The sequence below is a fragment of the Sus scrofa genome, chromosome 17, assembly GCF_000003025.6.
Source record: "Sus scrofa isolate TJ Tabasco breed Duroc chromosome 17, Sscrofa11.1, whole genome shotgun sequence".
In the NCBI taxonomy this organism is placed as follows: Eukaryota; Metazoa; Chordata; class Mammalia; order Artiodactyla; family Suidae; genus Sus; species Sus scrofa.
The window spans coordinates 58451223-58476480 of record NC_010459.5 but is presented as its reverse complement, the minus strand read 5'-3'; the positions used below and the strand labels follow the sequence as shown (position 1 = coordinate 58476480).

Here is a 25258-nt window from a genome sequence, read left to right as displayed (position 1 = left end):
TTTTTCCCTTTGTCTTACCCAGATACATCCAGGCCAGATAAAAGCATTTCCCAGACATTTCAGCTGTAAATGCTCTGGTTATTTCTCCCGAAGCCATATAGACGCTTAAAAATAAATGAATAAACAGACAACCTCAGTACCGTTATCACAAGTATAAAATCATCAATCGTTCCTTAATATCATCTAACGTCTACGCATTGTCCACATGTTCCCAGTTTTCTCACACATCTGTTTTTGGCGGATAGCCTGGTGGAATCAGAATCACACAAGGGCCACGCCTTGCCTTCGGTCGGTGTGTCTTTCCGATCCCCTTTAGTTCCCAGTGGTTCTGCCTCCCCTTTTCTTACCAGCGGTTTTTTGCTGGTATTTGCTGTTGCCAGCTGGTATTTGCCGAGGAAGCTAGGTCACTGGTCCCCTAGGATCTCCCGTGTTTGGGATCTGGCTGACCGCACCTCCGCTGTTATTTGAGATGCTCCTCTTTTCCCAGGCGTCCTCCAGGCCTGCGAACTCTAGAGGCTCTGTCAGACGCGGAGCTTTGTCTAGTAGAGTGAGGACACTTTTGAGGTGCTGCTGTGTTTTCCTGCCGTATCTAATCAGGAAGCACCAAAGCAGTGTGGTCCCTGGATCAGGTTTTTTTTTTTTTTGTCTTTTTGCCATTTCTTGGGCCGCTCCCGCGGCATATGGAGGTTCCCAGGCTAGGGGTCGAATCGGAGCTGTAGCCACCGGCCCACGCCAGAGCCACAGCAACGCGGGATCCGAGCCACATCTGCAACCTACACCACAGCTCACGGCAACGCCAGATCGTTAACCCACTGAGCAAGGGCAGGGACCGAACCCGCAACCTCATGGTTCCTAGTCGGATTCGTTAACCACTGCGCCACGGTGGGAACTCCCCTGGATCAGGTTTTGGCGGCCAGGTCCGTTGATTACAGAGCTCCTCCTCAACTTTTGAGCACCCGTCGGTGGTCCTTGCCTGGATCACCAATGGGATTTTGTTAGAGGTTGCACAGTTGTGATGCCCTCATTTGATGATCATCTTAACTTACTAGCTGGAATTCTTCATAAAGAACTTCCCGCTCGGAGTTCCCGTCGTGGTGCAGTGGTTAACGAATCCGACTAGGAACCATGAGGTTGCGGGTTCGATCCCTGCCCTTGCTCAGTGGGTTAAGGATCTGGCATTGCCATGAGCTGTAGTGTAGGTCGCAGACACGCCTCGGATCCCGTGTTACTGAGGCTCTGGCGTATGCCGGTGGCTACAGCTCCGATTAGACCCCCCTGTAGCCTGGGAACCTCCATATGCTGCGGGAGTGGCCCTAGAAAAGTCAAAAAAAAAGAAAAAAAGAAAAGAACTTCCCCCTCAACTATTTGGTGACCCTGGAGAACTGTGTGTCTAGGGGAGACAGGTTATATGCTTTATTTTCCCCCTTTATTTTCTAGTTTCCAGAATAGTTGTTTGTAGCCTAACAACTTACAAGTTTACCAATTAGGTTTTAAAGATTTGTTTGGTGAGTCCCACCGTGGTGCGGTGGGTTAAGAACCTGACTGCAGTGGCTTGGGTCGCTGCGGAGGCACAGGTTTGATTCCTGGCCTGGTGCAGTGGGTTGAAGGATCTGATGTTGCCGCAGCTGCAGCATAGGTTGCAGCTGCCTCGGATGCAATCCCTGGCCCAGAAACTTGCATGTGCGGCCATAAAATTAAAAAAATTTTTTTCGTGTGAGTATTATTATGAACTCCTGAATTTTAACATGTGTAGAGATGTTTTAATCCATTGTAGCTGTTACTCCTTTCAGTAATCAACTTGCTCAAGCTTGGATCAGCGGGAACCCTTCAAGCTGACTCCTGAATCTTCTTCGTATGACCCGGGACACTGATAGCTCACCTCTCTCTACCTGGGATCAGTCATTTCTCCAAGGAGCCCTGGTTCCTTTACGAGCAAATAATCGTAGGAAAGCAGGATGTGGGTACCAGGGCTGCTCACTGCAGCAGGATTGGTCACGGCTTGTAGTGACAGGGGATTTTATTTTCTTTAAAAAAAAAAAAAAATTCCTCATGAGATTCTATTGGTATTTCCAACTGAAATTTAGAAGTACAGAGCTTTTACTTTCTTTCTTTTTTTTTTTTTTTGTCTTTTGTCTTTTTTGTTGTTGTTGTTATTGTTGCTATTTCTTGGGCTGCTCCCGCGGCATATGGAGGTTACCAGGCTAGGGGTTGAATCGGAGTTGTAGCCACCGGCCTACGCCAGAGCCACAGCAACACAGCAACGCAGGATCCGAGCCACATCTGCAACCTACACCACAGCTCACGGCAACGCCGGATCGTTAACCCACTGAGCAAGGGCAGGGACCGAACCCGCAACCTCATGGTTCCTAGTCGGATTCGTTAACCACTGCGCCACGATGGGAACTCCTACTTTCTTGATTGTACATCTGTATCCTTTTTTTCTTTAACAGAGGACAGATCTTCCTTCCTAATGGTGTTAATGTGTGTGGGGTGGTATTTAAAATAAAAATAGCAGTTTTATTACTAACGACGTGATCGGATCACTGAGCAGAGTTTACAGTTTCTTTGCAGGCCTCTTTGCTTCTCGGCTCTCTCTCCCCCCGAGGGGCGAGGGGCGCAGTTGTTAATATCACTGTGTTTAAAGTCACTTGCATTGACCCTTCTTCTTGTGGTTAAGCTGCCAACTTGATGCACACTTAGGCTCATTTGTTCTCATTTATTTTTCATTTTTAGGAATTGCTTTAGCTTTTACATTCTGATTTAATTTAGACATAATTATTTAAAATGTTTTTACATGATCTAAGTCAAAACTGAAAAAGAAAGTGCATTAAGAGAACTCTGATTTCTGCCTGTCTCCCTGCCCGTTCTCCCCCTCCCCTCCGGATGGCCGTTTTTGTCAGGTTTCGGTTTATTCTTGCCTTTGGAAGAACGCACACGTCCAAATGACTCTAAGCTAATACCCGGATGTCCTCGTACCATCCACCCCTTGTTCCGTTCCCAGGTGCCAGGTGGCTCACTGTACCCTGTGCCCTGTCGCTTCCTGCCCCGTCGTCTTGGGTGTCTCGGAGACGAGCCCAGGGCCGTCGAGGGAAGGCAGCCTCGTTACTTTCCCCAGCACCGCAGCGCCCCACTGCGGCCTTGATCCTCAGACCTGAACCTCAGGCCCGCCCTTTGCCACCCTAAAATCCCTGCCACAGGTAACCTTGCCCCATTTCCATTTCTGTCCCTTTATTTGGAGGATGGCTTCCCACAAGGGCGAAGTGTGTTTGTAATTTCTTACGATATGCCAAGTTTTTGTGATCTCCAAGAAATTTTACGATTTTGACTTGTGTTTCTCTCTTGATCCAAGCCTTTTTAAGAGAGTAAAGAGGTCTCTTTTACCTGGTAGGCGGTGTGATGGGAGCAAACATGGCTCTTAAATAAGGAAAGAAGTCCTCCTGCCTCCCCCCTCTCTCCTAACAGCAGTAATTTGATTATTTTTGCATCTTCTTCTCCAGGTGCTTGCATTTTCTTCCGCGTAGGTCTCATCATAACGGGCTGCGGGTTCTCCCGTTCATTCATTTGTCCAGCGTCTCTGGGTGCTCGTTACGCACCGAGCGCCGTGCCCCATGCTGGGCCTGATGAGGTGGCTAGGACGATTTTCCGCCCCGGGAAGTTCGTCTGTGCGCCGTGGACCTTGTACATCTTCATGATCTTCGTGTCTTTAGCTTTTGTGGATGCTTACAGCTCTTTCAGCTTTTTTGTACTGTGGATGCCGTGAGCTTCAGAGAGGTGCAGTTTTATCTTTCCATTGGCTTTTCTTTTTCCTTTGGATACAGTCTTAAAAGTGCGGTTCCGCTGAGTCAGGGGATGTGGCGTTTCCTTGACCTTTGTCAGGTGTCATGGTCAGGTGTTCCATTCCAGAGGAGCAAGGCAGGAACTGTGGCTTGGATCCCAGGCTCTCGTATGGTTCCTCTGCTTGCCAGAGAGTCGTGTTCCTGGCGCTGTCCGCCTGGGCTGCTCATGCCTCCAGCCCCACCCCACCACCCTGACAGCTCGGTCACTCCTCCCTGGGGTCTCCAGAACTGCCTCCGAAGTCCCAAAGATGGCCTCGTGCGCTCCCCGTGCTCTGCCCCGCTCTCCCCCCCCCCCCAGCTTGCCTCCCTGGGGATCCCCGGCCCCCTGCTGCCCGCTTCCTCCCGCCCCAGCCCTGTGGGCCATCTCCACGGTCCCTCTCCATCTTCTCCTCTGGACGGTGACTCCGCCATCCTGCTCTGCCTGCCTGTCCCCAGGCCGCCCACCTCCTCCATCCCGGTTGCCGAGCTTGGCAAGGGGCGTCCGTTGATCGCTGTGTGCGCCCCTGTGGATGTCTGGACTCCATCGCAGCTGGGCTCGTGGGGCTGCCTGGCTGTCCTCTCGCTTGTCCCTCATCAGCTGCTTTTCACATCACCCTCGGCAGCTCTTTTAGACCTTGGCCGCTGTCATCGGGCCTCTTCGCCCCACGCCTGACTGGTGACCTTGCCTTTGACTCTTCCGGAAGAACCATCCAATCACCTCCTTCCCTCCCCTCCGGCCTCTCTCTAGACCCATGTCTCCTTGTGTCCCTAACAGGTGCCCAGCCCTTGGGCACACCCTCTACTCCCTTCCTGGTCCTCAACCAGAGATAAGATGACGTCATACCTTACTCAGCAGCGCCTTGGGCACAGCGCGCTTCCCGTGGGCCTCCCGTCCCCATCCTGCCCCTGATGCCACAGGCGTCTGCCCGGGGCCTTTCATTCTCCCATGCTGACTCCCTGCCCTTCCAGATGCCCTCTGCTCCCGTCAGCCTCCACCTCCTGACAGATGCCCACCCTCCTGAGAGCCCCAAGGTCCGAGAGCCACAGAGCCTGGCCGTGCCCAGGTCCCCGAGGAGTCAGGCTCCATAACTGGGCAGAGACGCAGGTTGCTGCGGGTGGGAGTGGCTGTGCCAGGGTCTGCTTTCGGGCGGCCTGGCTTTCTCTGCTCATCCTCAGGTACTTTTCACGGCCATTGAACAGGCAGTGACTCCTGTGAGCGATGAAATTCACAGAATGGGGCACCACGACGGCAGTATTATCACTGTGCCTGCTGCTCTTGCTAATAGCTGCCATTCCTCCCTCCCTCCTCCCTCCCTCCCTCCCTCCCTCCCTTCCTCTTTCTCTCTCTCTCTTTCCTTCTGCTGTCCCTGAGGCATGGGGAAGGATCAAACCCGCACCAGAGCAGTGACCTGTGCCGCTGCAGTGACAACGCTGGGTCCTAACCCGCTGTACCGCAGAACTCCGAGCTGTTTCTTGAGCTCCCACACTCTGGTTTGTTCTTGCTGACCATCCCGGGAGGGGTGGGCACAGCTCGTTAGTTCACCCTTGTTTTAGACTTGAGGGACCCCGGCACAGAGAGGTATTGGGAGCACAGGATGCCAGCCTGGGTTCCAGAGGCTCCTCTGGTGAGAGTTTTAGGATCGCCCAGGTCTCCTGGCTCTTGTAACCAGTGGTTTCTCTCCCATTCTGAGCCCCTGACACCAGGAAGAGGTCCCTCTTACTCTCTCTGTGGCCTAGTGTAGTAAAGACTATAGAACCGCGTCCGCGGTAAGCGCTCCCGCTGCCAGCGTGGCTGTCCTGGGAGCCTTGCCTCTGTCTTTAACGCACAGCCCACCCCTTTTCAGGTAGGATGGTTCCCTCCCGCCTTGGTCCTGTCTCTCGTCCGTCACTTCGTCTCTCTCACTGGCTCTTCTCTCTTGGTTATAATCTCACCCAAGTCCCCCTCGTCGTCGCTTCCCCAGGCCCTGACCTTGAGCACAGCATCCGCCCTTTCCCAGGGTTCTCTGCAGCCTGGACCCCCCGGCGGGCTCCTGGTCAGGGCTCTCAGCTCATCGCAAGCCGCCAATGGTCCCTAGAGCCGTCTGGCCACGGACCCAGGTCACCTCATTGTGAAATCCGATGGTTATGCTTTATTAAAAATACTTTCATTTTTTTAAATTTCAGGAACTGTTTTAATCACACGAGAGGGTTGTGTCATAAACGCTCATGTACCTGCTGCTGAATTTGACAGATGTTAATGTTTGGCAGCTTTGCCTGGAACCTTTTGTTGTTTTGTTTATAGGTTAGAGATATGGTGGGAGCTGCACGGGGCCTCATCCCGCCTTCTCCCTCCTCCCTCTTCTGTAGGAAGCTGCCCTCCTGGCCTGGGCTGTCCCTTCTCAGGCAGGGTTTTACCGTCACCCCACCTGCGCAAGTGGCCCTGAGTAGGAGAGCATCTGGACGCGGGTGCCTTGGGACCTGGCGTAAATGCCGTCGGGCCGTGCTTTCCACTCCACTGCCTGCTTTTACTTCCCCGTTTTTCTCATCCATCCACGCTGATCGGGAGAGCTTGTGGTCATTCATTTGAACCGCTTTATGGTGTTGCGTTTCTGTTTTTCCACCGTTTACTTACCAACCCCGCGCCGTCCTCTCTCCTCCGCTTGTCCCGTTAAGCGCCCCCCGCGGTTTGGAAGGCGCCGTCCTTGGCTGCCCGCTCAGCCGCTCAGCCCTTCACGTTGCTCCATCCTGGCGGCGGGATGAGAGGAGTCTGGTCCTGAATGAGTTCTCTGTCCCTGCAGCTCATCCTCGGGCAGGTCTGACACGGGATTTCCAGCCTTCATTTGGGGCTGCTGGGCCCCAGATGCCAGCCTTTATGTAGGTCAGGTCATTTCGTCCCACGGCCACCTGTGGGATAGGTGCTGCTACTGCCCACGGCCGCGGGTGAAGAGACCAAGTGCCTGAGGCGGCCCCGCGAGGCCCTGCACGGGGCAGACTGGGTGCCGTGTTCACAGCCCTGTGGTGTCACCTCTCGGGTTCTGAAGGTCCTTCCCTGGTCTCTGTTACCAGCCCTGGCCCTCGCCCACCCTTTGGGGTGTTGTCAGTTCTTCTCTGACAGTGCCAGACCTCATCTACTTCCATGGGCCTCGGGGGTCCCTGTGCGCCTGTGACAGGTGGGGCCCATGCTGATGACGCTGGACCATCTCAGACGCTTAACTTGATCACATCTGCAAAGACCCTTGTCCCAGAGAAGGTCACCTTCAGGGATTCCAAGGGTTCGACGCGGACATACTTCTGGGGCCATCGTCGGCCACCTTCCGCCTTCCGACGGCCTTCGATGTCTGGAGGTGCACCTACCCGGGACCCTCCCCCTGGGGCGGCCTCCCCGCGCGGCCCGGGCGTGTGGTGTCGCGAGGCAGGCCCGGCTCGCCCACCCTGTGGTCCCTGCTACTCGGAGCTTGTGTCTGATGCTCAGAGTGACGGGGGCTGTCGCTGCCTCTGGTTGGACACGGGTCCTCCCAGCTGAGCCCGGTGATCCTGCTGGTGTCCCCCGGGATTGTCGCAGTGGCCACCTTGCCGACCTTCCTGCCCTCAGGAACACCGCTGCCAGAATGGCCTTCCTCAGGTGCTGTCTTCATCCGGTCACCTGTTCAGAAACTTGAATGCTCGCTGGCCTCCGAGGCTCCGTCCCCCGGGACCTGCTCCCCACTCATCACTTGCAATGCTCCCACCCCCCTCGGTCCTTTGCTCGTCCCTGCCTCCTCATCACGGCCGTGGGCTGCACGGTTCTCGGCTTCCTTGCTGACTTGGAATTTCCTGTGCTTTTCCTGCCCTGAAGCCTCTCCCTGCAGCTTCTTGGGACCCTTTGCCCTCTGTGGCTGCGCCCCCGTGCCGACCTCAGCCGTCCCTCGTCTGGCCCGTGGAGCCTTCGTTCCCGGGTGCCGCTGACTGGGGCTCTTCCAATGCGACAGATGATTCGCTCTGGGGCTTTGCAGAGGGTGGGAGGAAGGCACCACGTTCCTGTCCTTGTGCCCGCGGAGGGGGGAGTGTGCTCCGTGCCGTGGGCATCCTGCCGGGTCCTCCTGAAGTCAGTCGGAGGACGAAGGATAAATCAGACGTGGTACCCGCCCTCCAGGTGCCCTCTCCGCAGTGGGCAAGGCAGACAATGCTGTGTAGTCATGCAGGAGAAGTTGTGTGTGTGTGTGTGTGTGTGTGTAAATCTGGGGTCCCCGTTGTGAAGATAAAGGGCGGGGGACGGTTCGCCTTCAGCGTGTAGGTGGGGACCCTGACCTGGGTGGGGCAGGGGGCGTTTGGCTGGAGAGCAGAGGGACGGTTGTTGTCATCAGGGGTGTAATAAAAGGCCTCAGGGAGGAAGTGCGACCCAAGGGCCAGATGTGCGTGGTTCAGGCGCTGCTGCGGCGGGGTCGGGGGCGGGGAGGCGGCGGCAGCTGGCTTGGCGTTCGGTGAGGAGGCAGTTTGATCCTGATCCTGAAAGCACTTTGGCCTATTCTGTGTTTCACCTTTTGCCTCTTCCAGGTTAGAAAATGAAGTCAGGAAGTGTTGTTGGTTCTTCTGGAGCAAGACCTAATTTTCCAGCACGATGTTGAAAACACGGTGTGTCCCCGACGGCGAGGATGAGTCCAGAGCAGAAGCCGCGAACGTGAGTCCACCTGGGCAGGGCAGCCCCACACCTCTCCGGACTGTCCTTAACTTGGCCTGTGCGTCACACGCATTCTCTGTGGACCCTACACTGTTCGCATAAACAAGGCAGCTGGTGGTGTGGACTCAGAGGGTTCACGGTGCACGTGTGAGCGTGTATCGCCAGTGATTACCTGTAGATCCAGTTGTTTCAAGGAGACAAGTGAGGGTGATTTAGGCAGAGTCGTGGCAGCTGGCTTGGGCTTCTGCTGGGCAGGAGGACGCTGAGGCTGACGGGTAAATCCTTGAGCCAGCGTGGATCAGGGACCCTGTTTCCCAAAGTAGGGGACCAGGTGTGGAAGGGGAGATGATTTTAGGTGGTGCTTGGACAATTAAAAAAAAAAAAATCTAATAGACACGTGTGTCTGTTTCATAAATTAGGCCAAGACTAAAGTAGGCATGTCAGCAAATGCGAGAGAGTCCCTCTGGAGAAAGCGGCCGAGACGCTTGCAGCCGTTGGGGACATGCTGTGTTCAAGTGTCTGTGCGCTTATGCGTTGAAGGTGTGCAGTGGAAGGCGTCGTCTAAATCCGTAACTACTTCTGCTTTTAGTGGTGAATTCTGTGGTATCCTTGGGTTTGTTTACGAAGTGATGGGAACAATCCAAGACCTTGTTCTTGCTTCTCGAATCCTTGTCCCGGAGCCAGGGCCCTCAGACCAAGACCTCCAGCTTGTCCCTGGGAGTCCGCATGGCTCAGGGGGAGGCCACCCGGGGCCACCTCGTGTTGCCCAGCTGCTGCTTCTCCCTCCGCTGACCCACACGGGTGGTGCTGCCCAGCCTGGCCCTTTGTGTTGGTGTTAACAGAAGAAAATGGGCCAGGATGATTCTGGCACTTGAGGGAAATACATAAGGACTGAAAAAGTCTTAAGCCTGGGAGTTCCCATCATGGCACAGTGGAAATGAACCACGAGGTTGGCAGTTGGATCCCTGGCCTCACTCCGTGGGTTAAAGATCTGACATTGCTGTGAACTGTGGTGTAGGCTGCAGACGTGGTTTGGATCCCGAGTTGCTGCGGCTGTGGGGTAGGCCCACAGCTACAGCTCTGATTCGACCCCTAGCCTGGGGACCTCTGTATGCTGTGGGTGCGGCCCTAAAAGGCAAAAAAGAAAGAAAAAAAAAAAAAAAAAGAAAGAAAGAAAAAGAAAAAATCGTCTTAAGCCTTATTTATGAGTACAGTAAGTTATAGAAGAGTTGGTTCCTTGAAAAAAGAATGACGTTTGAGAAAAGAATTCTTTTCTTGTTGAAACTGTGAAAACATTATACACCATGGAGCTGAAAATTTGTAATACAGCATCAGAACGTTTGGCAGTTATTCTTCATTTATGTAAAAGTTGTCCTCAACTATGAGGTAAAGGTCTGGCTTTTAAACTAATTTAATTTTTTGCATATTCCATATATTTATGAGTCAGGCTGAAGAATAATTGATTATTAAAATTCAAATTCTCTAGGGTTCTTTTATAAATTTCAAGTTTCCCTCTAAGAAATTAAATTTATTTTGTGAAATGAACCTGGATAATATCATTTAGTTGGGAGATTTGGCAGATGAGCAGTGAACTTTGCCAACCGAATCTTCTTTTTTTGTTTAAAAGTTGGTTATCGGCAAGTTTCCAAGGCTACAGCTGACAACAAGATATCCTATCCTTAAAGACTGATAATACCATGAAAAATAATGCTACAGGCATTTTTGCATGATTTTTATTGTGTTTTGTTTCCAGCCACTCCATTCTTGTCAGCAGTATTCTTCTTCTTCTTCTTGGATGAAAATATTTGGAAAAATAGAACAAATCTTCAAGAAGCTCTTTTCACATTTCACTTACAGAACAAATTAGTTCTCATAAACTGTGTTTTTCATTCCAAGTGGGTTGCTGATATCATAACGTGAAGTGTGCAGGCTTTCAAATGCAGCTAAGAACAAAAATGGTCTTGAACCCTGCCCCCCGTCCCGGGGGGAGACACATCTGCCTTTTGGGGTGTTTCAGGAGAATTGCCACTTCTCTCGCCTGGGGCCTGGAGGACTCGGGGTGTGGGGGCCTTGCCTGGCCCGTGTGTGCTCAGCCCAGACTCAGAAGCTGTTGTGTCTTCTTTCCCCTGTCACCTGGGGACCAAGGAGACTCGGAGGGGTCTCATGCCTTGGGTCCCCAGAGTCCTGGGGCTCAGAGGGTGCTGTTTTCTTTGTAGCTGGGAAATGGCAGCCTGGGTAGAGAGCGGATTTCATTCTTCAAGGAACAGGGGCCACATGTGTGATTAGCAGAGCTCCCGCGGGAGGCCGGGGTTCTCATTCAGTGGGTCTGTGGGTGACACCCCAAATTCCGTGGCCGTTGATGTGTACTTGTGAGGAGGTGATGGGAGAGAAAAGAAGCAAACTGCACTGCTCCAGGATCCTTGTGTCTGGGGCGTTTTCTCTGCAGCCATATGGACTGAGCGGTGGTGCTGCTGCTGCGTCCATGTGTACATAATAAACATACCCACTCGCGGAGCAGCGCCGTTTTGCAGGAATTGGCGTCTTGCTCCAGGGAAACCAAATACCTTCGTAGGCAAATCGTGCGTCTGGTCATGAGACTTTTGCCTCTCTTTGGAAGTTACAATCAGTTGGTTCTGATGCCAGCAACCCCCGTGTACACAGGACTGGGAGACTCAGAGCTGGCCAGCGGGACATGTCCTAGGCGTTTTAAAATCGAGTTACACAGCACTGAGTGTGCGCATTACCTGCTGGTTTCCTACGTCCTGCTTCCTCACATAAATGCATTTTGTCTTGTGAGGCCTGTCTGATGTGCCAGGAAGCATTAGTGCCTCCCTCCCTCACGCAGCCAGGAGGCTTGGCTCCTATCTGTCTTCTGTCACTCAGCGATTGAATTGGGGACTTCCGATGTTTGTTTATTTCTCCTTCAAAATGGGGCGCTTCTTAAACACAGCTGTCTCTCCGCCATCGGCACCCAGCACAGTGCCAGGCCCAGAGTCGGTCCTAAATAAATGTTAGTTGTCGAATGAATGAATCGGTAAAACCTGGAAGCGCTGTATCCTGTAATTATATCTCGACAGCATAAACAGGCCACTGGAGACCAATTATAATTCCTCTTGCTTGCAGGAAGGCCATTAGCATTCTGAGATTATAACTAATTGTCAGAAGCCTATTTTTCTCTCCCAACACGTTTTCGCATTAAGGCTTCCTCATTTTTTGTTGTCATTCCTATTTTGGAGCACATTTTTATTTGTGCATTTATTTAGAAAGAGCGTCGTGGCTCTGGGCTGCAAGGAAGAGCTGGCTCCCAGCAACCGGCCCAGGAGCTTCCTTCAGATGAGCAGTTCCCGGGCCCCGGGAACATCGCTTCTCGTCACTTGCTGTGCGGACTTTTAATGATTCTGGGTTTGTTGTATACGGGTAGTAATAAGGTCTTGTGGGTGTGGCGGATGGCGAGGGTGGATGCAGGTGCCGGGCACTCTTTAGTGCCCGTTGCCCTGGATACGAAGCCTCGTGTCTCATTTATGCGGCTGTCACTCTGTGCAGCTCTGCCCAGCATCAGATCAGAGATGTGCATCCTCCGGTTCAGAAGACATGAGCCTGCCCCTCACTTGTGCTGTGGGGGCGCCCCCCCACCCCGCCCCTAGGAGGGTTTCTTTCCCCTCCTGCCTGCTGCGCGCAGATTCCAGATCGAGAGGTGGGAGAGCCGCTCCCGGGGACTCGCTCTGCTGGGGGTGGGGAGGCCGGGCGGTGCAGTGGGCAGAGCAGACTCCGAGGCAGGAAGTCCTCCCTTTCCCCCCCCCCCTTTTTTAGGCGAGGATTGGAGAGTCCGCTAAGCATTCTTTTTGGGTAATGCTTCATTCTGTCTTAGTTTCAAAGTTGTAGAAAAGTTAGAGCAGTGGACTCCTGTATACCCTCTATCCTGCTTCTCCAGCGGTCTGTTTACCTCTGTTTGTTTTTTTATTGGCTTGTTTACTTTTTATGGCTGCACCCATGGCATATGGACGTTCCCGGGCTGGGGACTGGATCTGAGCCACTGGATCCTTTAAGCCGTGGCGGCAGGCTGGGGATGGGACCTACGCCTCCGTCGTGACCCCAGCCACCGCAGTTGCATTCTTACCCCGGTGTGCCACAGCGGGAACTCCTGCCTCTGCTCAATCACATCCTCTCTCTGTTTACACACACACACACACACACACACGTATGCGTGTATGTTTTCCTGAGCCACTTTGAGTAGATGGGAGACCCGTGCCCCTTTACTCCTAAGTACCTCAGGTTGTATTTCCTAAAACAAGGAAATGTTCTCTTAAGCAACTGCAGCGCACTGATCAAAATCAGCACATTTGATATAATGCTGACGTCTCATCCACGGCTCCTGTTCAAATGTCGCTTGTCCAGGATCATACATGGTGCTGAATCGTCGCATCTCTTTGGGCTCCTTTAACCTGGCACAGATCTTAAGTCTTTCTCGGAATTTCTTAACATTCACCTCCTGGAAGAGGACAGGCCGGTGCTGTGGTGGACCGTCTGCCGTTTCCTCGCCGCTATATTCAGGCTCTGACGTCAGGCAGGGGATCTTGCAAGTCTTGTCACGGCAGGTTACTGGTGGCGTTGGCTCTGGTGACGGGGCGGGCAGAGCTGCTGTCTGCGCTGTTTCTGGGCTCTGGGGTCGTGAGGCAGGTGACGTTGCAGCCGCGCAAGCGCGCTTTTCATCAGGCTTTCGCCCACTAGCCTTGGCGTCCGCCGCCGACTCCTCTTGACCTTCTGGTGTGTTGGCCAGCGTTTTGCGGAGGTGCTCACATCGGCATTCAGGAGGATTGCTGGAGGCAGTTTTCTCGTCCGGCTATGTTTTGCCAGGTGTGAGAACCAGGGTTGTTGGGGCCTCAGAAAGTGAGTTGGGAAGTAGTCCCTGATCTTCTGTTTGCTGAAAGATTTTGTTTAAGATTGGTGTTGTTTTCCCCTTAAATAGTTGTTAGAATTCACCGGTGAAACTTCCGGCGCTAGGGCTTTCTTTGTGAGGTGGTTTTTGATAACTGATTCAGCACAGATATTGGACGCGTCAGATTTTGGTGTTTTACCTGTGCCATTGGGTGAGTTATGTATTTTAGAGGATTTATTAGTTTCATCTAAGTTGTTCATTTATTGGAACAAAATTGCTCCCCGTGTCCCCTTATCCCTCTAGTGCCTGTAAGGTCTGTAGTGCATCCCTTTCATTTCTGCTGTTGGTAATTTGCTTTCCTCTCTCGCTCTCATTTTTCCCTTTCGTGATCAGTCTTGCTAGGGTCTATCGATGTTACCCATGTTTGTAAAGAACCGTTTCCCGGCTTTGCCGATTTCTCTGTTGCTTGTTTGCCTTCTCGCTGATTCCTCTCCTTACTCTTTCCTCCCTTCTACTCGCTTGAGTTCCACTTGCCTGTAGTTTTCTCGCTTCTTAAGGAGGAATCTTAGTATTTTTCAGCCCACCTTCTTTCCTCCTCTAAGCGTTTAATTGCACATTTAGTGTTTGTGTCTTTGTGATGTGCTGGCTCTGTTCCTAGGAAGCGGCTTTCCTGCTCTCGGGGCGGGAGGGATCCGCAGCTCGTGGTCTTCTGGGCTGTCACGGGAGCCCCTCTGGCCCTCTTGGCTTCCTCTCTGTCAGCGTGTGTTCGTTTACCTCTCTTTACCCAAAACCTTAGGTGTCTTTACGTTTGAAATGTTCCTCCTCTCGTTAGAAGAGAGTTTGGTCTTGCTTTTATGTCCAATCTGATAGTTTCTGCCTTTACCTTTTTGTCTTTTTAGGGCGGAACCCGCGGCCTATGGAAACTCCCGGGCTAGGGGTCCAATCGGAGCTGCAGCTGCTGGCCTACACCACAGCCACAGCAACACAGGATCCGATCCGTGTCTGCGACCCACACCACAGCTCACGGCAACTCTGGATCCTTCACCCACTGAGCGAGGCCAGGGATCGAACCCGTGTCCTTGCGGACACGAGTCGGGTTTGATAACGCTGAGCCACGATGGGAACGCCCCAGTTTCTGCCTTTTAATTGGAGTGTCTAGTCCATGTGTGTTTAATGTAATTATTGATATTTTTGAATTTAATTCTGCCATTTTGTTATTTGAACACCATTTGTCTCATTTGTTCCTCTGTTAATTCTTTCCTGCCTTCTCTTGAGCTAATTGAATATTTCTATGGTGTTGCATTTTAATCCCTCTACTGGGGATTTTCAGAAAATACGGTGTCTTGCAGCAGTGGCTCCGCTCAGCCCTCTCCTCCTCTGTACTTTGTTTTCATATACATTGTTATTATGTATGTGTAATGTATTCACAAAATTTTTTTAAATTTAAAATGATATACTACAGAGATTCTGGATTCTGTTTTATTTTTCTAAAATGATTTGGTTTTTTTTTTTTTTTTTTTACGTAGCAGGCAGTTGTCTTGTCTGTTTCCTTTGTGGTAAGCAGCAGCTGAAGCCTCTGCTCAGTTGGTTTCATTTCTGGCTGTGGTTTTTCTGCTAGATCCCTGGGGTCTCTCCCTGTGTGTGTCGCTTAGCAGTCAGCCAGAGCTCTCAGGAAAACGTAGACCCAGACTTTGGACCTTACTTGCAAATTTCTCCCATTGCTGTTCATCTTTTAGGAAAAATGTCCCCTCTGGATCCCACCTTCTGGTTTCTCTCCAGTGTTCTTAAATAGTTGTTTTGTTGTTTCCTTTCAAGATTCTGCAGTTGTCATCTGCAGGAGCGGAAGCCCGACCAGGCGACTGCGTTATTACAAGAAGTCCTGACTCTTGCAGAGGTTCTGTTTCTGGGATGGGATTTTCCCCCTGCTCCCTGTCATCACCCGATTTTCCTTTCAGCTCTTGAGCACGTTTATAACAGCTGCTTTCACGGCTGCTAATTCTTTTTTTAGTTAAAATAGAGCTGACCTACAGTGCCGTGCCAGTATCTGCTGTTCAGCAAAGTGACCCAGTCGTGCCTATATATACAACCCTTTCTTATGTGATCTTCCATCACGGTCTATCCCAAGACACTGGATATAGTTCCCTGGGCTGCACAGCAGGACCTCCCTGCTTCTCCATCTAAATGCAGTCGTTTCCGTCTACCAACCCCGAACTCCCAGTGCCTCCCACTCCCCCCCCCCCCCCGCCCCCGGCAACCACAAGGCTGTGAATCTGTTTCTTTTGTAAAGAGGTTCATTTGTGCCATGTTTTAGATTCCACGCAGAAGTGATATCGTGTGGTATTTGTCTTTCTCTTTCTGACTTAATTCACTTAGTATGAGAAGCTCTAGTTGCATCCATGTGGCTGTAAATGGCATGATTTTTTCCTTTTTATGTCTGAGTAGTATTCCACTGTACCTCTATCTTAATCCATGCATTGTCAATGGACATTTGGGTTTTTCCCACGTCTTGGCTATTGTGAATAGTGCTGCAGTGAACATAGGCGTGCGTGTATCTTTTTGAATTACAATGTTTTGTCTGGATGTGTGCCCAGGACTGGGATGGTTGGATCATGTGGTCGCTCTGTATTTAGCTTTCTGAGGAACCTCCAGACTGTCCTCCGTAGGGGTCGTACCAACTTACATTCCCACCAGCAGTGGAGGAGGGTCCCCTTTCGCCACACCCTCTCCAGCACGTGCTGTTTGTAGACTTATTCACATGGCCATTCTGACCAGTGTGAGGTGGTGCCTCATTGTAGTTTTGATTTGCATTTCTCTAATAATTAGCATCTTTGCATGTGCCTGTTGGCCATCCATATGTCTTCTTTGGAGAAATGTCTATTTAGGTTAAAGTCCACTAACTCTAACACCTGGACCTTCTGTGGATTTGTTGCCGCTGACTGAGATTTTTGTTGAGTATGTCGCATTTCCCCCTTTTTCTTCATGTCTGTGGATTTTTATTTATTTTATTTTATTATTATTATTTTTTTGCCTTTTTCTAGGGCTGTACCCGCCGCATATGGAGGTTCCCAGACTAGGGGTCTAATTGGAGCTGTAGCCGCCGGCCTACGCCAGAGCCACAGCAACACGGGATCTGAGCTGTGTCTGCGACCCACACCACAGCTCACGGCAACGCCGGATCCTTAACCCACTGAGGGAGGCCAAGGATCAAACCCGCAACCTCGTGGTTCCTAGTCAGATTCCACTGCGCCACGTGGGAGCGCCTGTGGATTTTTATTATCTAATGTATCCTCTCGATGGAACACTGCAGAAGCTCTGAAATCGGTGTTTTTCCTCTGCAGAGTGTTGACCTTGTTTTTGTAAACAGTTCAGATTCTTTTTCCTCTGCAGGCTCAGCAGCTAAAAGCACACAGTCCCTTCTGCCTTCAAGCCACTGCGTCTCTCTGAACCTCACCATCTCCCCTGTGCCCGCACGGGGCTGAGGGCAGCTGAGGATTAGAGTGGGATTTAACTGCAGGTGGGGGCTCTCGCTCCTTGGCTCCCTCCCTCCTCCCTTCCCTCCCAGGATTCCACCCTCACTTTCCAGCCACCCTGGCCGCCTCAGGCTCTGTCCCCTGACTTCTCAAGCCAGTGGAACAGTAGCTTTTGCTTGAAGTCCAGCTACCACGCATAACCATGTAGAACGAGGGGTACCCTGGGCAGAAAGGCAGCATCATTGCCTGTGTAGCCAGGGCAGCTCCCCCTCGCCAGGGACTCCTCCCCTTTGGTCCCCGTTAGTGTTTGGTCACTCTCTGGTGATCGCCCGATGCTTTGTGCAGCTGTTACTGTATGTCCCGCCACACCACTGTTTGGCTGTGGAGACACTGCCAACCTTCTTTGAGCATCGTTTTCCTCACCTGGAGAAATGAAGGTAAATAATACATCATAGGGTTTGGGGAAGGGAAAAGAGGTCATGCTCATAAGCAGGTGCCTACTGCTGGACAGACAGTAGGCACCTGTCAAACGCTAACTCTTGAGCTTTAGACAAACGGAATCTGAGTAAAACTTGAAAAATATCACCCTTCTATTGATATAACTTGACAGAACGCAAAAGAGGGTGGTCTCGGAATTCCCGTCGTGGCTCAGTGGTTAATGAATCCGACTAGGAACCATGAGGTTGCAGGTTCGATCCCTGCCCTTGCTCGGTGGGTTGAGGATCTGGCGTTGCCGTGAGCTGTGGTGTAGGTCGCAGATGCAGCTCGGATCTGGCGTGGCTGTGGCTGTGGTGTAGGCCGGCGGCTACAGCTCCGATTCGACCCCTAGCCTGGGAACCTCCATATGCCGCCGGAGCAGCCCAAGAAATGGCAAAAAGGCAAAAAGGTGAAAAAAAAAAAAAGAGGGTGTTCTCTGTTTTGGCTTCTTGGGTCTTTAGGCAATTTTTTGCACATTCGTTTTTGGGATCTAGTTCATGATATGTGTGACATCTGGGCTGTGCTCTTTCAAGTGACCCCGGTTTTCTTGGTGTTTGCAGGCTGGCTTCAGTGCTGAGCAAGGGCAGAGCTGAACGCCTGCTGCTCCCTGGGTTCTGTGAACTCTGTGCTGATGGGAAGCTCTTTCACGTTCGGAAGGTGGGAACATGCAGTTTCAAAACCAAAAAAATTAAAGGGTTAAAGAATTCTAAATGGAGTCCTTTAAAGTTTCTGGCCTTCCTCAGTAGACGCAGTCTGGAAGAAAAGCGTGGCCAGTTCGGGCATGTGGGGACACGCAGCACAGGGTTCCGTGAGAGTAAATGGAGAGACGGGGACCTCTTGGGCTCGCGCTTTGACGCCGCTGCCCAGACGTGCGGGCCTTTCATTACGGGGGCCGAGCGGCTCCAATGCCCTCTGCTCTTTGCTGCCCCTTCCATCTGCAGCCCCTGCCCCGACCTCCCCTTTCAGTCGCTTGTCCCTCGGGTGTCAGATTCTTCCTCGCAAGGCCAGCCCCCCTCCCTGAGCTGCGTCACCTTCCACTCGGCTGTGGCACCATCCTCCTTCCCCGCGCGCCCCCTCATGGTGCAGAGGCGAGGAGCTAGGTCTTGTTTACCATGCAGAGCATATGAAGGGCCTCTTTGGCTCTCTCGCCAACCAAATGCATTATGTATTGAGATAATTAGGAGCCAGAAAGTCCTAGCATGTGGTGCGCTGTTGTAAATCTTCTGTTTGCAATGCCGCGGAGGCACCGGCGTGGTGCCGTGTGGGCGCTGGGCTTCCTACGTGCTTGTTAGCTGCCTGAGTGGAGGAGAAATTGCTCTCAAGGTTCCTGCTCATTAGTTTTCACAATTTGTTAAGACGAAAAGAAATCTTAGAATAACGAGTGTGCCTTTTGCCTTTTTAAGGTGTGCGCGACAAATTTTGGTGGTATTTGTCGCGCTGTTGGACCGGAAGCCACTGAGAAATTTTTGGTATGTGAGGTTTTGTCCACTGTAATTGCTGATGCACTTCTTAGGGCCTTTTGAAATTAGTTGTGAAGTTTCGTGTTTATGAGTCTGCCATTGGAATGGCAGCTCAGCCTCGCATTCATCAATTTCAAATTTCTTGACTCCTGAAGCTAGTGTTTCTCATCAGCATCAGGCCGCCAGTCTGTCTGAGCGGAAGCAGACCCTGTCTGCCTTCCTGTGGACTTTTGCTGTCCCTTCCTCACTGGTCACTCTCCCCTGGTCTCTCCTCACTGTCTAAGCACCTCTCTCAGCCACTTCTCCACTGCTCTTTCTAGAACTCTGCTGTGCCATCTTGCTTCCAGGCTTCAGCAGCAGGGGGATGTGTTCTTGTTTACAGATTAAAATCCAGGCCCTCGTTCGTCCCCTCTGGCCCCTCCACAAGTCCCTTTCCTGCCTTGCCCCCAGGCTCCTCCCTCGGGTTGGAATCGTGCCCTGACCTCTGGTCATGCGTCCAAATCGTTTGGAGGACGAAAGGGGGTGGGGCCTGGAGTTGTGTCTGTGCTAATGCACCTGATGACTCCAGGCACAGCAGGTGGAGAACTGCGCCACTGGCCAGCTGGGGGACTCTCCAGCTCTCATGCACCTTCACCCCTGCTTCTTATGCCCCCCTCCTCTACCACCAGCGTCTTCCCTGCCAGAGGGGGTGGAGGTGCTGCTCACACTTCCAGCCAGCTTGCATGCGCCTTTGCCTCTGTCGAGTTCTTTCCCTGTCTAGACTCACCTGCCCACTGTGTCAGAGAGAATTCCCCTCCCTGTCCAGCATTTCATTACGCCCTGCTCAGAGGGCCTGTGTGTCCGTCCCTGCACCTCACCACGGTGTTGCTGTGGGGGAGCCTACCCCCACCATGTTCATCTTTGGTTCTTCACTGCGTGCCCGGGGCCAGACACCCAGAGAACTGTGCTGCCCAAGCACCTGCCACTTCTACCTGCATAGTTGGAATTTAACCTCAGAAAGTATAATCTCTAAGTGATTTTCGAATTTAAGTGCAGAAGCTCATCTTATTCTGTTTGAAGTATGAGCCACTGAACATAGTTCTAACCCCACCTAGTTTGTAATGGGCTGTTGCTTTGAATGCCGTGTCACCCTCGACTTCACGTATCTGAAGGAAGAACAGCAGTGACCAGCGTACCAGTCTCTCTGGAGGTGGATATTTACAGGATCACATATTTCTATTCCTGGAGCTGCCTGTTTTATGTTAGGATATTAAAACCACAGCCTTATTTTTAAAGGGTAACCGCGAAGGGAGGATGTAACCCCGACCTCCGTACCGCTATCAAAGGAGCACGGGTCAAGAGCCGAGCATGCTGAGAAGTGAGGGACCCGGTGAGGGCACAGCTGGTTTAACTAAAGCACCGCACGTCTCAGTCACACCAAGGCGGACGGACGTGAACTTGTGGATGGACTCGGAACCGTCAGCATCCAGGGCAGTGGTCAGTCGCACCCGTCTGCACGCAGTGCGCGTTCTGTGGATGGGAGCCCTTGCGTGGCTGCCTTCTGCCACCGAAACGCCCCAGTCAAAGACCGCGGTGCCCGGGTGGGCGCAGTAGTTGGGGAATCCAGCATTTCAGCGGCAGTGACGATTTTTCTCTGTAGTTCACGTGACAAGCGTCAGCCGTTCAGCCTTTTGGTGGTTTCGCGACCATCTCGTTAAATTGAGCCACGTCATTGTCTAGAATTAAGAGGCAAAGGAAATTACACGTCATGATCTCTGTTTGTTGCAGGTGATTCTTTTTTTTTTTTTTTTTCTTTTTTAGTACTTTTTAGGGCCACATCCACAGCATATGGAAGTTCCCGGGCCAGGGGTGGAATTGGAGCTGCAGCTGCCGGCCTGCACCACAGCTCGCGGCAGCACCAGATCCTTAACCCACTGAACGAGGCCAGGGACGGAGCCCGCGTCCTCATGGATGCCAGTTGGGATCGTTTCCGCTGCACCACCATGGGGCTTCCAGATGCTTCCTCTGGGACCCCTCTGTGCTCCCCTTCTCTGTGGCGTTACCTGCTAGCTCTGCTTTGGCGGCGTCACTGGAACAGTGCACCTTCCTCGGTCTGGGGCGAGTCAGAGGGGCCCGCTGTCATCAGCCTTGGTGGCTCCCCGAGCTCTTTGTGCTCTGCTGGGACAGCGTGTGGGGGCTGCCGAGAGCCTGTGCCGAGAGCTTCGTGGCCGTGTCCCGCGACGCGTCCTCTGAGGTCCGCGGGCCTGCCTCTCGCCGCTCTTCATCCGACGGATCCGCGACCCCCGTCGATGGGTAAATGTGGCCACTCGGGCCCTCCATGTGGCTTCTGGGAGCGTGACTGTACCCTGTCTCTTCTGTACCCTGCGGATTGGCATGTTTAGACGGTGAGGACCGGGTCCCCACAATCTCAGCGGCCTGGTGCGCAGGGAGTAAGTGACACAGGCCTCAGCATCGCTGGCAAACGCCTCGCCCAGAAATGAGAGCTGAGACGGAGACAGCTGTCACAGAGCCGTTAACTTTTCTCGTTGCGGTTGTAAACTGCCTGTAATGATCAATCCGGTCTGTCGAGGTGCTTCACAGAGTCTGGAATTATTTGATGTGGAATTAATATTCTGGGAGTTCCTTGGTAGCACAGCGGGTTAAAGATCTGGCGTTGTCACTGCTGTGGCTCAGGTCGCTTCTGTGATGCAGGTTTGATCCCTGGCCCTGGATCTTGCACATGCCGCGGGCGCGGCCAGGAGGAAAAAAAAAAAGGATTAATATTCTGGAAGAATACAAACTGCATGATGGTCCTAAATTTTTCCTTATTTTCTGTTGCAAAGCAGTTTGTTTGGAGCTCAGGGACTGCCTCCGAAAGGGTATATCTGCTTAGACGTAAGTTGGCCGACAGTGACTTATCTGGTGGTCCGCACCTGTTCAGCCGGGGACCAGACCTGGCCGATACCGCGTTCACCGTGCCGTTCCCTCTGGTTCCAGGTGCTCCAGGCTGCCTTCCAGGCCCGAGGCCCCTTCATCTCCACCTTTGCAAACCCTTCTAGGGCTGGCCCTTATATTCGAGGGGACGGCACCCTCCGACCACGGGCTCCAGATTTGGACTCGGGCTTCACCCCCGCGTCCCCCAGCAGGGGCAGCGGTGGCAGCGCGTCCTCAGCTGGTAAGTTTCGGCCAGGATAATTATCAGGATCCCGTTCCACCTAAAATTCTAGCAATTATCTTGTCTGGAGTTTTCGTAACAGTGACCTTCTGGGCAAGACGGAATATTAGAGCTTTAATTATGTAAAGAAGCAAAAAGTAATTGCAATAATGATTTTGAAACATGACTAGTGGGTTATAAATAATGAAGCTACTGTGTCTCCTAAATTTAGATAAAATATTCATTGAGAGTAGTGATTAAATAACCTATAAAGAAAATTTTCTCTTACTTTTTGATTAATGAAGTTCTTTGGGTAATTTACACAGGGAAAATGTGAGGTCTCCCCAGAAGACTTCTGTGCCATAGGATCTTACGTGCATGGAGAGGTGACATTGCTGAACCACTGTTAGTGGGCCCTGCGCTGTGTTCCTAGTAAGTTCTAGTGATTGATCCTGGATTTTTTTTCCCGTCTCTTCTAGGAAGTTGATGGGTACAGTCTAACCAGCCCGTCCGAGGCAGTTGACAAGCATTTCCTCTTTGGTAGTGTAGTTTCGGGGCATGAGAGGCCGTGCCTTACCTCCCAGTTGGTCCAAAGCCCTTGTAAGGTTGGTGCACCTTTCTCCACCAAAGTCACCGACTCCTTGCCGAACGCCAGGCCTACAGGCAGCATCTCCCCATCAAGGCTTCCCAAGCGGTTCACCAAGCCCAGCCCTTTACAGCCTAGGCACCTGTCATCTCCTCATGCCTGCCCCCTGGTGGCGGTCCTGAGGAGCAGAAGTGGGTGAAATCTTGCTGTGGCAGGTGTTCCTGCAGAAGCCGGGGCTTGGGCACCACCCGAGTGTGATGAGGGACCAGCTGACCCTTCCTGTGGCATTTCCAGTGCACAGAATCCTCCCTGTAGGGCAGAGGGCACAGACTGGCCTCTCATCCTCTTGTGAGGTTATGATCTTCTGGCTCCAGGAGACGCAGGAGGCTGGGTGGCCAGGCGGAGAGGGGTGGGTGTTCAAGGCTGTGGCGCTCACGTGTTCCCTCTGGACTTCCGGCCCGCTCCATGGCGCTAAAAGCGCGCTTCCTTCAGTGGAGCCCAGCCCCACGAGGCCAGAGCAGGCAGAGCCGCATCCGCCCGTGGAAGACACATCCTCGGACACCGGCACTTCCCTGTATGTCAGTAGCTCCTCCGGTGGCCGAATAGAAAACCCAGGGGCAGACTCTGTCTTGGCTGGAGCCCAGTTGACCAGGCTCTGCCCAGAGGCCACGAAGCTCCCCAGTGCTGCCTAGCCGCCCCCGTCCGTGGTCGTCCTGGACCAGACCCCCCGGTCCAACTGAGAGTCCTGAGGATGTACTCAGTAATTTCCCTTTTGGGCGAGCTCCCTCCCTGACATCAGCAAGGACTTGGAGCTGCTCCTGAGAGAGGCTGGGCCTGGGCCAGAAGACTGCAGCCCACCTGAGACCGTGCAGAGGGGCTGTGTGGCCAAGGGTGAGATTCAGAGGGTCCTTGAGAAGCAGCAGGAACATATGATGCATGACTCAGAGGTTCAAGGTAACTGCCATCCACGGTCGTGAAAGAGAAAGTGGGCTGTTTCCAGGTTGTGCGACGCGACGCGGGGGCCTCGGTGCGTGTACTTGCTTTTATCAATGCCTGCACCCATGGTGGGGGGGGGGGAGGTTGCCTGGCCCAGTCCCCCTCCCCCAGGGGTGCTGCTGTGCAGGTCCCTGGGAGGGTTTGCCTCCTCGCCTTCTAGCTGTGTGCGTCTGAAGTCAGTTCTCAGATGAAAGCGGGTAGTTCTCGGGCGTGTCGGGGGCGGGGGCATGCCATCAGCTCTTAGACGTGGGTCTCTCGCTCTCCGTGTTCTGCTGCCCTTTCTAGTTGTGGACAGGGAAGGGTGCTGCGCCTTTGGGAGCCTGTTCACTCAGCCCTCACCTCCACCTTAAGGTTTTGGCCTTTGTACAGCCAGGAAAAGTACAACTTCTTCTTTGGGGTATTTTTCATCCTGTGATGAGTGTTCCCACTGAGCGTCTGATCTGGGAGCCAGGCCTTGCAATCCACATCCATCATCACGCCTCTTCTCTCTCTACACAGGGCTCTATTTGTATTCTTCCCTGAGTTGGGGAAATTGGAAAAAAAGCAGCACTTGCTGCTGTTGCTGGGCAAAGATCTGTGACGCTTTCGGGAAAGGAAATGCGAAAATCCAGTTAGTCCTGTGATTATTCTTTGTCTTTAAATGTATCAAGGAAATTAAGTCAGTGAGTGCTGAAGGAACGAGCACATGTAACGTATCGCTTCTAATAGTTTTAGACAAAGGGATGTTTTTGGAAAACGCATCTCTAAAGCTGCAGTAATTTCAGTGCCTGGACGTGGGCTGTGTGCTGGGGTCGTAAATGACGGACGTGTGAGGCCCATGCGGTCTGATGGAGGGGATTGTGGAAACAGCCACGCAGTGTAGGGAGTGGCCGGGGCCGGGGTGGGGGTGGGCGTGGGCCGGCCGCACTGGGGGAGCCCACCCCTGGGGGCAGAGGAGGCATCTGGGGGAAGACCACCCCACTGGACGTGGGCTTCAGGCCACAGCCTGGACTCCGTCGTCTGGAGAAGCGGAGGGAGGCCTGCCAGAGCTTTCTTCCAATTTCCTGAAAGGGTTGCTTGTAGGATGCCCACATACATTTAATTTCTTTGTAAGAGAGGACCCGCAGCTTTCATCAGAGCTCAAAGGGGTCTGGGACCTCCCAAGATTCCGAAATACTCTGCACATTGGGTCTTTGTGAAGGGACAGTGGCTGGAAGCGTCACTCAGACCACAGGAGAGGGTCTCGTGTGCTGCCCCGAGGAGGTGGCACCTTGGCCCGGGCCCTGCGTGAGGCTGTGACGAGCTCTCCACGTTTTAATGAATCTTGTAGAATTCAACTATAGTAGGAAACGGGGCGCGGGCAGGATTCTGTGTCGGGTGTTTGGAGGTTGGGGATGTGGAAAGGCGGGTTTGTTTGCACAGAAAGGCGTGCGAAAGGTGGCAGCTTTGCTGTTGGGAGGGTCTGCAGTGGTCGTGCGGTGGGCAGAAGCCTGGGTGGCCCTTGGGGCTGGCTGAGCGGGACCCGTCCCCGACCGCGTGGACGTAGATGGATGGATGCCCGCGCACGGGGGCGTGCAGGTGCGTGTGGCAGGGAAAGCTGGGCCTCGCCCACAGCGGCGTTCAGCCGCCTCGTGTTGTCCTTCTGTGGAGGACGGTGGAACTGAGCTCTGATTTGCCTAATTGAGGCTTTTTGAGCTCAGATTTGATGCTCTGCGCATGGCTGGCATTTAGTTGAACTAGTTAAAGTTAATGGCTGCAAACATCACCGCCTCGGTGAGAGCTCATTTGGAGGGACCGATGAGGCAGGGAGCAGGTTTGCGCGTCCACAGC

General features: G+C 52.7%; 1 protein-coding gene across 50 annotated transcripts in view; it reads left to right on the top strand.

Annotated features, from left to right (window-relative positions):
• PPP4R1L (protein phosphatase 4, regulatory subunit 1-like) overlaps positions 1 to 25258 on the top strand; it is a 79857-nt gene that overhangs the window by 38342 nt on the left and 16257 nt on the right. For 20 of the 50 annotated variants that reach the window (XR_002340193.1, XR_002340183.1, XR_002340176.1 and 17 more), the window contains 3 exons: positions 8328 to 8451; positions 21711 to 21888; positions 22194 to 22299. The exons of 2 other annotated variants lie outside the window; for them this stretch is intronic. The gene's annotated coding sequence lies outside the window, so the exon portion shown is untranslated. Of the gene's footprint in view, positions 1 to 8327; positions 8452 to 8870; positions 9021 to 16714; positions 16842 to 17834; positions 17932 to 21710; positions 21889 to 22193; positions 22300 to 25258 lie in introns of all 50 variants that reach the window. 28 more of the 50 variants (XR_002340199.1, XR_002340179.1, XR_002340195.1 and 25 more) reach the window with 7 other exon arrangements.